At 37.9% G+C, this 18295-nt stretch overlaps 1 protein-coding gene across 6 annotated transcripts in view; it reads right to left on the reverse strand.

Moving 5' to 3' along the window:
- SEMA6D (sema domain, transmembrane domain (TM), and cytoplasmic domain, (semaphorin) 6D) overlaps nucleotides 1-18295 on the reverse strand; it is a 569283-nt gene that overhangs the window by 302765 nt on the left and 248223 nt on the right. For all 6 annotated transcript variants that reach the window (XM_012728615.1, XM_012728612.1, XM_012728614.1 and 3 more), the window contains exon 3: nucleotides 570-641. The gene's annotated coding sequence lies outside the window, so the exon portion shown is untranslated. The remainder of the gene's footprint in view (nucleotides 1-569; nucleotides 642-18295) is intronic.

An 18295-nucleotide genomic window follows, 5' to 3' on the forward strand; every position in this document is an offset into this window, starting at 1 on the left:
AGTCTTTCTTTGGTACATGATTGCTTCTGCTCTTGTCAGTTGGTCATAATCAGGAGTATTTCCTTCTACACACACCACACAATTGAACCTGCCTGTCAACTGCCTGGCACACAATTGTAATATAGCCATTACAGAATATACATTTGGCTAGAGAAAAGACACTTTTCTCTGATTTAGACTTATGAAATACCCCCCTAAAGAATATCAGTGCAGGGATACAGCAAACTGACCTAGATCATTATTCCAACGGCATGTCTGAAGCACTGCTTCTATTTTATCTTATTTATTTTCCTCATTTTGTAATTTTCTAAGCTGGCAATGGGGTTTAAAAATCATAGTAAAACTTGCATTTTTACCTGTATATTTTTATCTAGAGCTCCTGGTCTAGATAACACTCTGAAAAGCTAACCAAACCTGACCACTGAGTTAAGTATGTCTAATACCACTATAAGGAAAAACTCTAGGTTAGATGAAAAATATTTCCCTAAAAAGGATGAGTCATCTAAGTTCAAGCTTAAATCAAACAGCAAACTTGAGAAAAAGACACAATTGCAAAGATGGAACCTTACTGTTAGGGGTCTTGGTTTCCCTCAGAATTCCAGAATGTCAAACTGTGGCCAAGAGATCCAGGAATCTGCATTCTACAGGGAATTAAAAAGAAAAATTAAGAAAAAGATATTGGAATGCTACAATGCAATGAAAATGAGTTACTGACAGATTACTAAATAAATCTTTATTTGGCTAATAAACCCAGTTTACCCAAGCAGTTCCAGGTCTTCAATGAAAAATATTTCACACATGAAAGCAATATGTAAGTTATCAGCCTTCTAACAGTCCTTAAGAAGCATGTGGCATGGTTACTATGGTACACAAGACTGTCTTGGGTGGCATGAGAACATGGAGTGAAAACAAAACATATATGACAACATTACTTCCTTTCAATAATTCTAATGGGTCAAGGAAATAATTCTTAAAGCTTATCAAAGTGTTTCCCTAATCTTTACTAATCTCCCTTTTAGCTAACTAAGGTCTTGGCAGATCATACAATACAACTATATATTACTTATCATGTTGTTTCCATTGTATTCATATATACATGTCATATATTTATCCATGTCATAAGTGTTTCTATTTACTTATTTAGAATAGAGATTAAGTATTTCCTTGTAAAATGGCCTTCAACCATTCTGACTGTGAGTCAATTTAAAGAAAATCTTCAATCAATAATATACTTTTGATAGGCCAATATAGAAAAAATCATGAAGCCAACAATTAGAGGACCTAATTTATTTAATACTGTTTATATAAATAAGAGCAGTATTTGTAAGAAGATTGGAAGTTACATTAGTGATAGGAAGATGTTAACTTTATCTCCATTGTCTAGCATAGTGCCTGCCATAAATAAGTCCTTGATACATATTATTGTAATAAATGGACAAACAAGTAGCTTCTGGAGAATCAGGAAGATGTTTGGATGTTTGAGCTGCTGATGAGCATGGAACTAGGCCTATTAATGTTATGATTCTATCATCTAACACAGAAGTTGACTATTACATCAATAGTTCTCTATCAATATTATCCACAGTATATCTGAACAATCTTACCTGTCCTGATTTAAGGAAAACACGGGAGAGCATCTTGATATTGCTACCCCTCTACCTACTCTTCCCCTCCCCCCAAAAGCAATATTTCCAAAGGTCTCTGGGTTTGAACAATGACCACCCCAGGTGGAGGTTCTGTCTGGTGTTCAGGTAATGAGGGGGTAAAGTGCTCTCTGGAATTACAAGCAATAACAGACTTCATTAAACAATGATCTTTTTATTATCTCCATGCACATGCAATTTTCATGTCCATGACAAATTAATCTTCAGCACCAGGCATATAGCTTCCACTGCCCCAAACTGGTACAACACTAGGTTCAGAAAAGATGACACATTTATTTAAAGTAGGACATTTGTTGATAAGGACTCTGACCATAAAGACTTCTATGCTCCAAGACCTCAAGAATATAAGGGTTGATAGATAGGGAACTCTAGAAAAACTTTTCTTCAGAGAAAATTCCCAGTGTGACCTAGGAGGAGGCCGGTGCAGGGATCTCTCCTGCATGGGGGATATATTTACTTTCACCTGTGTTTTGGTGGGGGTGAGTGAATACAGCCCAGGGGCAGGACTACTTCCTCCAGTCTGCATGTTACCATTTCTGAACAGTATCTCCTACACCATTTACTCCTGGACACTGGCTACTGGGAAGTCATTTGTACTTTCTTGACATCAATACTGTAGGACATTATTGTGGGAAAGTGATACTTTACACATGCACAGCTTGTTAATAGTAAATGCTATAAAATAAAGGGTTTTGATTAATCCCAAACAGCTGCTCTTGATATTGCCCTTTGCTCTGAACTTTCTCCCCATAACCTCATCTCTAGTGTAACTGTTATAGGACAATCCAATGTGAACTGGGTTGCCTGTCTGTGGGTCCCCACCCATGCGCTTAAGATGCCATTGTACTGCAGACACACACAAAAAGAGTCAGTAATAGGTTTATTTACAAAGGGAAAGGAAAAAGAAAAACCCAGGGAAAGAAAGAGAGAGAGAGATACAACTAGAGCATCCTACCAGTTCTGCTGACTTGGAACCCAATAGCACACTGAAAGCTGATTAAGAGCCAAATGACCACCCGCCGACCACAAGGCCAAAGGAGGGAGAGAATGAGACCAGCCGTGAAACACCAGGCCAAGAGACCCCAGGAGCCCACGTCTGGTTTTATCCCAACATGGCTGCTCAGCTCCACCCTCACGTCCCAGCGTGCTTCTCATTGGTATTGATGGGATTTGTAGTTCCAGTTTCTGGGGTGGGGGTGGAGTCCATGAAACCTGTATCTGATATATAACCTCTTTCAGGGTTATCATCTTGGTTAACTGTAGGATTTGCTCATTTGTCTTCTTTCTCAGTTCTGAGTGTTCATTCATAATAAGCCAAGGTTATGAGTCTGGTGATTCTTACTTTTCATTCCTTACCTGCTTGGTCAAGGTTTATGCCAGCCACTTGACTGTTGTTGAGTGGCAATGGTTGAAACAATCTCTATTTCTATTAATGCTATTTCCTCAAGTTCCATTTTATATGATGATAAAACTGTGATGATGAAAGCCACTGCAATGAGCACCCAAATTTTTACAACAAAGAAATATGGATATGAATATGCACACACATACATATATACACACATGGCTTGCTTATGTATACACATACACACATACATATATTGTGATGTAAATTAGAAAGGATATTAAGTTACAGACTTGCTTGGTTATATTTTATTTCCAACAAGAAGCCAACTGAGTATAATACAGTAGTGACAAAGTGGTACAAGTCCATTGCTCACAATGCAAGTGTACGGGCCTATGCTTTATGCTGCACTCTTACTGTTTCACCTGAAATCTTAACAGCACTACTGGTATTGTTATTTCTCCCAATGACAAAAAGAAACACTAAGGGTCATAGAAACAAGGAAACATTTTCCAGATTGCATAGCTGGTAGGAAAAGTGCTTGCACCTGTCTTCTTTCTACTTGTTACTATAGCAGGCACATCTCTGAAAGGCCTTTGCGGCCAGGTGACATCCCTCAGAAACACAATGATAAAGAACCACATGTATTTTCTCCTAGCATTCTGGTGGTGGTGGTGGTTGTGGCAGGGGGGGTGGGGTGCAAAGACCCAATGTTGTTATCCTAAGTAAAATGCCGGGCAGTGTAAAGGAGATGTGATGAAGGTCCAGAAACCATCCTGTTCCCATTTCCCACATATCCGGATCAACGCTTACGCATTTATTCCAATTAAATAGCCATTTTTATTCTTCCTTTCCTTCCTCTATTTCTAAACCTACCATTTAGCTAACATTTTCAAGTTGCTTTTTCCCACAAGTCTGCCAGCCTTCTTACATCCTCAAGCCTTCAGACTTTTAATGAGAACACACTGGGTGTAAGGCCCTATGTCAATCTACCTTTTCTAGGCTGCATTTTCTAGCAAGCATTAACATAAATACCAACATGTTTACATCATAATTACTTTAATTCCCTTGGCCCCAAGCAGACCTAGAGTGTGTCAATCTGCAATGATTTCAGGGGTAAGGGATGATTACTGGTCCATGAAACATAAATTACAATAAATGCTTGGAAACTCAGCATGTTGTTTCTGAAATGATCCCAACTCTGCATCAGGGAGGGCACAGGTTTTTACACTAATGTGAGCAAGTCACAACTTTCTGAGTCTTTAGGTTCTTATTTATAAAGCAGGGGTCGACATTCTTCATCTTTTTTTCAGGAAAAGTTACAAATACAAACATTTAGGTATCAGAAAATCATGTCAAAAAAAAGCATATTTTTCCCTGGATAAAACCACTAGGTAAATGTTATAGTAGAACTGGCAAATCCTTTCCTGAGTTTACAATAATAAGTGAGGGACTCTTTATTTTCAGGTGGGATAAAAGAGTTTAGAACAATAATTGGTAATACAAATCAAGTTTCTGGGAAGTAATAATTTTAAATGGTATGTGGACAGTTATTTGCATACATATGAATGTACAGAATTGTGCATTTCATTGATTGTAATTAATAACTGGACAATTCACCAAGGTTAAGGTTTCAAATAGAAGCTCAGTTTAATGATGGTTATTTACATTTTGCTTATAAAATAGAGATCTATGGTGAAAGAGTATTTACTGACAACTTAATATTTACAAACCACAGTTTACACAGGATACAAAAGGTTCTTGCATTTATTGAGCATCTTCCATATTCTAGGTTCTGTAAAAGTCACATGTACTTTTTTGTTTATGAGTCAGAGAAGGGAGGGAGAAAACATGGAGAGGAATGTGGAAATCCAACTTTGGTTTCAGCTCTACTCATCACATGGACTCATGCATACCTGGCTAATTTAAACAAATCTAGCATTATAAAGGATTTAAGAACCTCTTAAGAGAGACTATGGACAAATTCACATGGTCCATAAAAGTTTCTCATATGTAAAGGGTGGGTGGGGCAATCCATAGAACTGTCACTTTGATTTGTGTTCTGGCTTAATTGTGCATAGACTCATATATGTGATGCTTGTCCATTAATGGGACATTTAAATAGGTAAGGGAGAGAAGATCTTCTTTCCACTTGGGCGAGAGTCCAGAATGGTTGTGCACACAGTACAGTAAAGAAAATACCAAAGGGTGGGACCTGGAGAGGTTAAGCCAATCAGCCACACCACAGTGATGGTGGCAGAGACTACCATTGCTGCACCCAGCAACTCCCTAAGTGAACAGTGAAAGGCAAATCTGGGAGGTAGCAGGAAGCAGAGATTTGGACCTGGACCTGGACACTAGTAGCAGTGGTTTAGCCTCAAAAAAATAATTAGGGTGTCACTAAAAGTACCCAAAGCAGGATAGGTTGGATGATAAGAAGTGGCTGATGTCATGTGATAACTAAATGCACTTCTCAATGAGCACTTACAAGACACCTCAGGGACAAGAAGCTGCAGGGACTGACTTTACTACAATAACAATGGGCAGTTGATCCAGAGAAATGGTTTCTGTCACTCCATGTATGTGACAATGAAACATGTTTTTCATTGTATGTAATGGCCATGACATAGGCCACTGTCCTCATTTTACTGGTGAGGAACTATAGCTCACAAATGTGAAATCTCTTGTTAGGGTCTCTGTGAAGACAGGTGGCCCTGAAAATGCTACATTCATGGCCTGTCCCCTGAAAACTGCCTTATATGGCAAAAGATGTAATTAAGTTAACAATCTTCAGAGGAGAAGTTTATGTTGGATTGTCCTGTGGAATCTAAATGCAATCACATGTATCTTTATCAGGAGCTTTGGGATAGACACACAGAATGGAAGACATGTGGGAGAAGTAGGTAGCATGACCACAGAGGTGAAGATTAGAGGCACCTGAAGCAAGCAGAAGCTAGAAGAGGCAAAAAGCAGATTCTTCCTAAGGCCTGCAAAGGAGTGTAGCATTCATTGCAGACACCTTAGTTTCAGACTTTTGGCCCCCAGAACTAAAATAGTACATTTTTATCTTAAGCTACCCAGTCCATGATAACTTGTTAAAGCAGCCACAGGAAGCTAGTACTGTCACACCATTAGCAGGAGGAGGAAACATGTTTCATCTCTAAATGTGTCTGACTTTCAAATCTCTCTTTGGGTCCCACCTGGAGGGGTCCCTACACCAGCAATACATAGTGTGACAATACAGCATCTAAAAATTGCAAAATGCTTACTCACTATCTGCTTTTGTCAATACCACCCTCTGATTAGAAATATACTAAAAACTCCTAGATATGTTAAGATTTAAACTAAGTATATATGAAGGAAGGGTTGTAGAAATTGAATCAAGGCAAACTACTATGAACAGAGTTGATCAGAAAAGAGCTTGCCAAGGTTTTGAATTGTGAACAAAAGGATGCACATATATGGATAATGTCAAGGACCAGGTAGTACAATGTTCAGCTTGGAGAACAGCTTGAGCAATACTTCAAGGGTAAAATGACAAGCCCTATGTAGAGTCCTCTGTGTAACCCACCTTACAATTGAAACTTTTGTATTTAAATGAAAAACTAATTAGATTTAGATTCTGGTTGTTCTGTTATTACTATAGTGAATTGTATTATCTCTTCTGGAATCTGAAGTATTCTTATTTATTTACTGGAGACCTTTAAAAAAAATTCTTTCCACATCCAGTTCATTACTGAATTGGATTTGTAGCTACATCTTTTGTGGTCAGGCATTTTCTTTCTATTCACGTGTCTTTTCCAATGCCATCTGTTTTGCTAAGGGATTTAATGAATTACAAGTCAGAGCAGCAACATACACAGCCACAAAGACAGGTTATGGGAGGACAAGGTTTAACTTTACTTCAGCCCTTCCCCCTCTGCACCCAAGGTGAATTAAGTAATCTTTTCTATACACAAAGTTACCTGCATTCTTGCCTAACCTTAAGAATAAAAAAGAAAAGGTCTCTTATTTATTCATTGTAAACAGAGTAATTACAATTTGCTATGGCTCACAGAAACAGGGGCAAAAGAAAACAATAACAACAAACCACCACAACGAATGTGTTTTTCATTTTATCTGAGAACCAAAAGAACTCAGTAGTCTTAAGGCTAGTTCATTACAGCCAATGATTTAATATCTGATAGCAGAGAAGCAAGAAAGAAATATGTTTGTGTGCAGGGTAGAAACAGCATCATTCTAGATCAATACATATACCCACTATGGAAAAGCAGTTCAGCTTTCTCAAAAATGCCTATGTATATCCTACCTGAGAAAGGCAGAATGCACTGGGATGCATTCACCCATTAGAATCACTGATCAGGCCCTCCCTGGTGGCGCAGCGGGTTAAAGCACAGCACTGAGAATCTAAAGCCGCTTCCTCATGAGTTCGATTCCCGCCTGCCCCGGAGGTGACCACATGGTGTGGCAGACCTCTCCTGGCCCGCCCGCTGCTCCCCTCAGCAGTGTACTTCGTCGATCTGCCTGTTCTGCTCCCCGCTCTGTCTCTGGTGAATCCTCTCGCCACCCCTGAGCCTCTGGCCTGTACCCCAGTTCTGTATGTACAAATAAAATAAATCTTTAAAAAAAAAAAGAATCACTGATCAGGCAACATATATAGTCCTGTCTGCTGTTAAACACAGTGCTAAAACTGTAGGGCATTATAAAAGGCTTACAGCATCATCTTTGCCTTAAAATGTCTTACAATTTTCAAGAATAGCCTCAAACCATCAAAACAAAAAGGATCCTAAATAAGAGTTCAATGCAACAAAAATAGCACAAAGAAGGACATACTTAATTTTCAATAATTACTCCAGGATGTTAGAGAAATGGAGAGAACTTATCATCTGGCGTGGTCTGGAAAAACTCCATGGGAGTACCAATACTTGAAGTGACTTATGTTAGATGGATGCAAAATCTCCCCCCAAATTACTATCTAGAATCACCACATGGTACTTTTATAAAATCCAATGCACTCTGCTAATACACAAGACTTGTCCGTGTGGCAAGATCAAATTTGGTCTGCACTGACTCAAACCGATGCATATCTACAGCTTTTTTCTCCCATCACAGTAAAATGTGAGTATGCAAATAGAAGAAACTATAAAAGTGTACTTACTTCGTGTACTTTTTAAAACGTGTCCAGCAATGGAAATTACTATCTTAAGGATTTTATCTATTTAGGACTGTGTGTGTGTGTTTGTATTGACCTTAGTTCATCTTTCTAAAATTAACATGTCAGGGCCAGATTTTCCACTTCAAACAGAATGACTCATTCAAGGGCAGGAGGCAATTAAATTTCCAAGAAGAAGCCTTTTCCTCATATCCTGTATACCTTGCTTTAGCAGTAAGAATTGACTAGCATTATTGTTATTACCATCACGACTAATTTTAGTGTTAGAAAGACTCTGGTTTCATGCCATACCATTACTTGATTTCAAGCTGACAGACAAATCTGAGATTCTTATTCTGTCAGTTTCAACTTAATATTGTTCACAAAATATTACGGGGTTTCTGCTCTATATTAAGTGATGTTTTAGACAATGTAGATATAATGGAAGGTAGGGAAATACAGTATCTGTGTATTCATAAAGTTCACATTCACATGTGTGTGTGTGGGTGAGTGTGTGTATTCCTGAGTTGTGGAGGGACAATCAATAAATATGCCAATGAATAAAAGTCATTCAGATTGGGAGATATCTGTCATGTATAATGATGGTGTGATCAGATGTACAGGGACTGCTAGGGGTAGGGTGAGGAATGAAAGGACAGCTGTTCTACAGGTTTGCAGTCACCAAACGAGTCTGAGAAGGTGATACTTGAACTAATAAATGAATAAAAGCAGCAGTACAAAAACTAAGGGAAGAATGGCCCAGACGGAGAGAAGAGTAGCTAGAGAAGCCCTGGGGTGGGGAGGAGTTTGTTCAAGGAGCGACAAGAAAGCAAGAGTGAGGAGGGAGAGTGGCTGGAAGGAAGGAGGAAGAGAATATAGGAGGAACTGGTTCACGTGGGTCCTTATGGGCCATGGAAAAGACTAATTATGCCTGGTGAGAACAAATATTAATAATCATCACATACGATCATGGCAAATTTAGTTGAATTAATTTCTTTGTTTCTATATCTACTGTTATATGTCAAGATAGTAACTGGCAACAAATATTTTGGATATATATTTGCAACATTTGCTTAAAATGTAACATTACCAAAACTGGGATTTGATGTTTACACCATTTGATGATTGTATCATATCTTATAAAATTTATGGGACTTTTGTGTTATATTGCAGAGCCCTCCAACCCTATCTCACAATATTATTTATACAAAAAAGTGGGAAAGCATAGGGAAAAAGTCATGATCCCATAACACTAGCAAAGCAATCCTCTGTCATCATGATATTTCTTTTAATCATAAGTGACATGTGATTTTCCTTCAGTGCTTCAAAAGCACATTTTGAGTAGAGAACTTATTATTTTGTAAGGTTTGGTCAGTTGCAAGAAGATTCCTCAGCAACTTTAAATAAGTCTGGCTAGCTGATTTTCCCCTTCTTATTGACTCACATCTTTACTTCTTATCAAAATTAGTCATTCAGGGTAAAAAAGAATACAGATGAAAAGTAATTTCTGATGAACAGTAATGAGCTTGGCTCTTACTGGGTTCCCTATTATAAAAAATAGATTCTAAGTAATTTCTGAACAATTTCTGAGAACTCACAGGAGTTGAATTCCTCATTTTGCAAATGAGAAGATCCAGTTATGGGAGCATAACTTCCCCTAACTACATCTCACAAAACTTAGAAAACAAACCTTTTTTCTTAGTCTCTGCATCAGATTTAAAACACTCTGTGACTTCTGGATTTAATATAAGAATCTAGAAAGCTTAAAAGGTCAATGAAGGAGTTAGTGGAATTGATTTTTAAGAATGGATTTTATTTCACAAATGTATGTGTTATTTAGGAAATTGAAGTAGGAAGACCAAATGTGGTATAGTGTACATTATTCTACAATTCTCTCAAGATAGTTATCTCTGGTATTGCTACAGAGACGAAATCCTTTTTAACAGAATTTAATAGAGTTTTCACCAGAAATTGGTAGAGAATCTAGTGTTGATCGAAGTGGAATCCCCTAAAAGAAGCAGAAAAGAGGGAGAAAACCCTCTTAGTGTTACTTTGACTAGTTTTTAAAATTTAAATATTTTTTCCATGTAGGGGTCACCAGCATCTCAAACTCAATACAGCAAATACCGATTTTTGATTCCCACACTCACCTTCCCATTTGTTCTCTATGGTCTTTTCCAGTTTAGTAAATTACCATGCACCCACTGCCAAATCAAGCTAGGTCATTGTTTAAAGAGATTTAATTACTTATACATATGAGATCTTGGGTACAGGCCAGCGGTCCAGGGAGTAAGAGGATTCACCAGAGGCAGAGTGGGGAGCAGAACAGGCAGATTGACTGAAATGCACTGCTGAAGGGGCAGTGGGTGGGTTAGGAGAGGTCTGCCACACCATGTGGGTGATCTGCCTGGCTGGGGATCGAACTCATGCTGCAGTGGCTGTGGAAAGTCTCACAACACTGTACTCCAACCCATTGTGCCATCAGGGAGAAACTTAATTTTTTTTTTTTTCATTTTTGTGCCATGGCTTCTACTGAAACCTGGTAAAACATGAGTGCTCTTTTCAGAATTCTGTTATTAAATTCATATAACCAAAGTATAGAATAACAATGTAAACCAATTATCCTGAAACACATTTATCAAATTAGTTTTTAAAATAATTGTTACTGTAATAAAAAATTAAGTTTTTTGCAGCATGTCTAATAATCATCTTAATTTGAAGCAGTGTTAAGCATAAGCAATATCTCCAGATACCTGCCCCAAATTATGTGTTATGAAAATATTTGCAATTTCTCTTAGTAACAAAATCACAAGAACTACTAATACTTCTGATATTTCGGATCCTACATTCATAATTGAAGCAATCTTAAGCTTCAGTTAGCATTTAGTGAAAATAAAGATGTGTGTGTGTGTTTTTCCTTATCTGAGTTCATGGACCTGATTTGCCCATGAATGTCATGAAGATCTGTGGGTGCTATGATAAGAAGCTCTGCTATGGAGGAAGCATTCTGACTCTTTGATGTGGTGGGTTAAGTCATGGTTCATACAGTTTGCTGCTGCCAACACGCAGGTTTCTTAAGTTTGTTGCTAGTCCTCTATCCAAAAGAACAACAGGATTAAATGACATATAGGTGAAACAACATTTTCCTTGGCACCCAGTAAGCCTGCAGTAACATTAGCTATTGATATAATCAACACCACTATCATGGGGGCTGGCGGATTGGGAGAGGCTGACTCTTAACATGAGAATACATATTAGAGTTCTAAAGAAAATCAATCAAATACTTTTGTCAATATTACTAAAACTTGAGACCCTATGAGCCCATTACTAGGATGTCTCATAGGCCTTAGAGTTGCCTCAGCAAGTAAGAATTTCTGGAATTTATACTTCACTAACTTGATGGCCAATCTACTTCCAATTGTCTCTTCCACATTGTCATATTCATGATGTCAGAAGAATCTGTCCTTGTTAAGGTGAAGGTAATGATGTGGGGACATGATGAGGGGTGGTGGGGATGGGAGTGAACTGTTCTTAAGCCTGGTGGGGATGTGGAACCCTGAACTGAGGGGTGGGCAGAGGAGGGTTTTACTTGCCATGTTCCCAACATTAGATGCAGTAGAGTGAATGTGTGTCAGAGAACAGAGAAGGGAGGGCACTGCCTGCCTTACTTCTCATTCTGGTACAATCGCTAGTAAAGCGAGAACAGAGAGAGAAGGTTCCACCCAAATATATCATTATCCTCACTGTAAGGTTGAAGCAGACAGAGCAAGGTGGGGTGGGAACCTTGAATTTGGGGCTTATGCAGATGATCACAAATACAACAATTATCATTTACTAATGATATGACAGGTTTGGGGGATGTTTTTTAACTACAGCATTTTAATCAATCCTTACACAATTCCATAATATAGGAGTTATCATCACTATCATTTCACAGATTGGGAAATTGATGCTCACAGGATCCAGATAACATGTACAGTGTTATATATAGTTTGTGAGAAGTGGGGCAGAGATTCTAGAAATTAAATTCAGGGTAGATCCATCCAGAGAGTTTCTGCATTTTTAAAAGGGTCATTCTATAATGGGAAGCTTTCATCAATCAAGGAAACATAAATAAAAGATGGTATATTAGGTGGTCAAGGTAAATAAAAATCATATCATATAAACACCAGCATGTCCTCTGTGTAAATAATAGAATAAAAACTCCCTCTCTCTCTCTCTCTCCCTCTCTCTCTCTCTCTCTCTCTCTGTGTGTGTGTGTGTGTACTTAAGGCACTTGCCTGTGATAAAACTGTGAGCTTTCTCTGTGAAGGCACTCTTAGAGCCCCATCTCATGATAGCTCATTGTTTTCTTGCTAGGTAGTCTTCACAGTCCTCATGGGGAGAATCTATCTTTTGCCCTAGAAACTTTCTAAGCCAAATGTGTTCAACACATTTATGGAAGGAAGAAATTGTGCCCTGCTATCAGAGGAATAAAACCAGTGAACATCAAAATGGCAAGCTACAAAATTACCTAAAAAATGAAGCTACCTTCAGAAAACAAAGCAAAATAAAACAAAACAAAAAACAAAAGCAGTTGTTTCACTCCAAGGATTATGGATAGGCAAGAACTCAGATACCAACACAAGACCATAAGTTCCACAGATGTATCATCTACTCTTAAGAAGGCAGGGTTTCTTAGTCAGTTGGTATTTGATTCTTACTAGAACAGAGCTTATTGCATAATCACCAGACTCTATAAATGCTCTCTACAAACTGAGGACATGCAAATATATGCTGGTTTAAATGGTATGTTCACCACAGATTGCACCACAGGTCTTGTATTACTTAGAACATTTGCTGAGCAGCAACTTGCTTTTCATCCATTCATTCTTTTCATCCTATGAAGTGACAGTAGCTATGATCACTGGGATGTTAGAAACTCATGGGCAAAGAAGTCATTAATAGAGAATGAGCAGGTTGAGTTTCATTTGAGGAAGGCTTCTATTTCCAAGAGGCCTTTGTTTGGGCTCATTCTACCTTGTGGCTTCATCGGCAATAGCTTTCAAGCTTTGTGTATGACTTGTGAGGAATTCTAGGCACAAGAAGGGACTTGCATAGACTCTTCATACTCCTTCTATGTCATCTTTTTGAAAACAGTTGTTAGAAGTGACTCCTGTGATAAAGCAAGATGTTTTGAAACAGATCAAACCAGTGACATTTGATTCCGCCTTTGTGGAGTGGGCCTATTTGTTTTAGTTCACGGAATAAAAATGAAACTTGCAGACATACTGTTACTACTCAAAATTGGACTCTTCTCTGAACATGACAGACCCTGTGTACCATCCTCAGCTCTTTTCTCTTGGAAAAATAGGAAGATTTTGTGCACATAATGAACTCAGACATTTTAATAGCTGATTTGTACTCTTCAGGCCACTGTTGCCATAACCTCTGCTGACTCATTCTGCATTATTATGTGGGGCCTACCATTGTTGATTTACTTTTTTCACATCTATAGAAATTGTCACTTCCATCTAAAACATATTTGTTGAAATGGTGCTCTTTTTTAAAGGACACTTAAAGTCATTGTTATTTTTTAAAAATTAATTAGATTTATCTTCTTCATTTGCCTGTACATGACCTTATGGGAACTTGAAAATTAAATTTTCTCCTAATATTTTAGTTTCCAGGTTTTCAAATACCAGCTTTTTAAAAAATACTGCACAAATTTGATAAAGCATAGATGTCTTCAAAAATCTTTTCAAATTTGAAACAAGAGGTGATGATGATTCTGGAAATTTATCTACTGTGATATGAGATTTACTTTTTTAATCTTTTTACATGAATTACAAAGGAAAGGGTAATGATGAACATAAAAAATAATGACATCATAAAAAAAAAAAAAACAACCCTGGGAGTAATTTCAGCTGAAAATATAGTTATTAAAGATGTACAAGTATTCATGTTGCTATTTAATAAATATTATTTGATTTTGACAAACATAAATTAATGAACAGAAATTGATATATCCATTTGTTTTTGAATAGACAAACTAAAACTTCTACAAATAGCAATAACACTAAATAAAGGTCTCTAACATATGCCACAAATAAAGAAATTGATCACAGATTTTACTATTCATAACTTATAATGTCTTTTCATGTTTAGTCACACAATCATGTAATAAATGTACACTAGGAGTTCTATAATTTGTAAATTAAAAAAACCTTCCTTTTTAAAGTTTAATAATAGTGGTATCACTTCCTTAAAATATCAGAATTTTCTTAAATTAAATAAGGTATTTTTATTAACTGATCACACTATAGAAACACTAATATATACAGCTTTATAATTTATGGAAGAATCTCTTTCTACAGCTTCTAAAAAGAGAGATGAAACAAGCCATTTCTTATTTTTCAATTTAAAGATGGCTAGTGGAGTCTGAGTGTGAAGTACTTGCCTCAGTCACACAGATGCTTAGTGTTAAAGTTGGGGCTTGAATATAAGCCATCTGACTTTGAAGACTTTTTTTTTTTTTTTTGGTTAATCAAGCAATATACCTTCTTCAATCCCTGAAATAAATAATAAATCTATTTTTTCTGTGTGATTTAGTGACACTGAAGGGTTTTCTTCCTGCATATGCTTCATCATTATTGTTACTGATGAGTAATTCTTTAATGTAGTGGAGAACTGAGAGAGGGCAGAGAAACTTGTGATTCAGGCCTCAACGAACAGAGAACAGACCAAGAAAGTAAGTCAGAAAAGGGGGCAGTAACAGGAGATCAGTGCACAAAACAAGGGCACAATTCTAAGAATGATCACCTGGGAACTGGGGAGAAAAATAAAGAGTTCAAATTTTGGTTGGTATATTAATTATACTGAAGTATAATTTATATCCAATAAGGAATATTCCCTTTCAGCGTGCTGTTCAATGAACATCATAATCAAATCCAGGACCATTCCTGTCATCCCCAAAAGTTCCTTTTAGCTTTTCTGTAGTCATTTCCTCTTCCCACCTTTGCCCTTAGAGAACTGCTGATCTAGCAGGATTTTAAATAATTTTGGAATTAAAGAGAGCAATGCCAAGAAGCCTGTCATTGGGCCCTCCGTGCTGGCACAATGGGTTGAAACACAGCACCACGAAGCTCACCGCAGCCTTTTCACCATGAGTTCGATCCTGGCCAAGGAGGTGACCCACATGGCTCAGCAGACCTCTCCTGACTCACTTGCCACTCCCCTCAGTAGTGTACTTCGTCAATCTACCTGTTCTTCTCCCTGCTCTGCTTCTTCTGAATCCTCTCACCTCCCCCCCCCCCGCCCCAGTACCGCACCCCTGGCCTGTACCACAGCTCTGTATGCATAAATAAATAAATGCTTAAAAAAAAAAAAGAAGCCTGTCAAAAGGTAATACATACAAAGTTGGAGAGAACACAGGACAATCCAGCTGTTTCTCTCAATAGCTAAGAGTACAGTGTGAGAAAGTCACAGACTTCTCTGGCTATCCCCAATATGCTCATCTTTCAAATGAGAGAGGTTACTAGGGTAATGCCTGTGAGCATATCATATACCCTTTCCCCCTAAGTCAAACTGCCCTTTCTCTTTTATGATTGAAATAAAATAGTCTCGACACTTAAAGCACCTCATAGGATATCCAGTGTACACATGAGAAACATTGAGACATTTGAAAAACTCATAAAACTAGGAGTTATCTGTAATATAAATGGCCAGGGGAAGCCACTTTCTGAGGAGAGACTCCACCTCCTTAAATCATTTCCACACAGAGGACCCCTTTCACTGGGGCCCACACCAGTGCTCCGATTTAATGACCTCCCGAACATAAATACACCAACAAGGTAATACTGACCAGCATAATGTCTGTGACCAGAACCCTGGGGTGAAAAGGTGAGGCCATCACACCCCAATATCATCTAGCCTATCAAAGGTAATTAGTAAATAAATGTGCCTTGAATGTATACAGGAAAAGAAGGCAACATTCTATTTTCTGAGCACAGAAGGAGAACAGAGAATGGCAGACTTACAAATTTTGGTTTATTTTAGCTGGGAGAGTAGATTATCTGATTTATTAAACATGAATTTAAGGTAAGCCCACTTTGGGAGGCAATGGGCACTGAATTTGTTCTGTTTGCTTCACTTCTAATTCTACTTTAAAAAGGTTGTTGAAATGGTTCCAAATAGTCCCCAAAGCACAGGAGGTCAGCCACTTCTCAAAACCCCATTCTCTAGGTTCATAGTAGTAGAGACTGATAGGTCTCTGGGAGTTTCCCTAATTCTTTGTAACATTTAAAATAAGTATTCTGGGACAGCTAAACACATAACTTGTCATCTAAATATGCATTCAGAGACTTCTAGTACATATTACAAATATGTATTTAGGGATTTTTCTTACAAGGAATAAAGAGCTTTATAATAACTCCTTTGGAAGGATTGTGCTGCATTGCTTATATGTGTTCAGTCTCTTAAAAAATGCATGCTATTTTCCTCATAGGCCAGCATGTCTGATAAAAGATGGTAAGGAGACACTGTCAGTGAGGCGTGGAGAATCTCAAATTCCACATATGACTTGAAGCCCTATTCTTCATAAAGACAAGATATGTGGTGAGGAGCTCAGGATACTTTGTTTTTTTTTTTCTTATAAATAATGCAGTACAATTGCTCACATGTCAGCTTAAAATGAGCAACCACTATTTAAATGAAGTGGGGCATCTAGGTTCAAGGCAATCTGTGAGAGGAAGCCATCCCACAACTCTACATGGGAGATAGAACCTGACTTTAGATGCACATGGCTGAATGTAGCAGGTCCTTCATAGGAGCTTGCAACTTCTTCCCCAATCAGGTCTTTTTAGTTGGAGAAAATACCCCTTACTGTTGTCTAGAGCATTTGACATCAGCAATTTTTATTTTGTACTCCATTAGTAAATGGACCTTCAGTATATGTATATTCATCAACAAATAAACTATATATATATATATATATATATACATATATATATACACATATATATACATATATATACACACACATATATACTTAACCTTTAAATAAAACATGAATAAAAATGCTAATTTTTTTCTATACCACAATAAATACTAGGTTCCTGTTTTGGAGAAGTCAGCCTAGATCTGGAAGAACGTTTACTTACCATCTCCTATCCTAGATAGGATCTGATCATAACGGTCTCTCCAAAACATACATAAAAGGAATAGAAGCCTGCAGCCATGGTAGTACACGTTAGCAATTCTCTTTGACCACAGGAGAAGCTATGAAAGGACAGAGGTTAACTTTTGATCTGCTTGCTAACTAGGATGAGATTCTGAATGGACAGTGACCCCCCCCAGAAAGGTTTGAGCAGAGTGTGTAGAGGGTTTGTCCTGCATGAGGCTCTGATGGAGCTATCCCAGAACAAGTAGCTGCCTCTCTTTTCACTGGAGTAGGTGTCAATCTATGTGGCTTCTCCCCGACATAGAAAACTAGGCAAAACTTTCACTCAAGATTCTTTCTTCAGTCCTATTTTTGTCTTCCTACAAACTTTTATCCTGTGTGGTCACTGTATTCTATCTCCAAGATTCTCATGTCTTTCTCTTCACAACAATGAAGCTCTGCTACAAGGAAAATACTGTGATAAACAAATTCATTTTTCCTTTTACTTGAAAATATTGAACTCGAACAATATGCTAAGTGAAGGCATGATTGGTCATGACTAATGTCTGCTTAAAGAAAATGGCCTGGGAAATGGCAAGATGGCAGCAGAGTGAAGACGCCGAAATCACTACATCCAGACTCACACAGAAAATAAGACTAAAAATGGACTGTAGACTTACTTTCTACATGTTTCAACCCAAATGAGAACATCCTGGACTCACTAGAAGGAAGATAACTAAGGGTGAATCGGCAATTAGGGAGCTCTGATAGGGGAGCTACAATTGAGGAGCGCCCAGTTGCTAGGAAATCCCTCAGATGGGAGGCTTACAGGTCACTTGGCCCCGCTAAAACCCTGGAGATAAAGAGAGACAACTCTGCTTGGCACAGCTGCAAGGAGACCTCCAACACTTCTAATGCACCCCAAACTCCTATGAGCACATCCAAGCATAGAGGGAACCCAGGACATCGGAAGGCTACAAAGATCAAGAGGCACG

Source organism: Condylura cristata, unplaced genomic scaffold (genome assembly GCF_000260355.1).
Source record: "Condylura cristata isolate star-nosed mole 26May11 unplaced genomic scaffold, ConCri1.0 scaffold00023, whole genome shotgun sequence".
NCBI classification, from domain to species: Eukaryota; Metazoa; Chordata; class Mammalia; order Eulipotyphla; family Talpidae; genus Condylura; species Condylura cristata.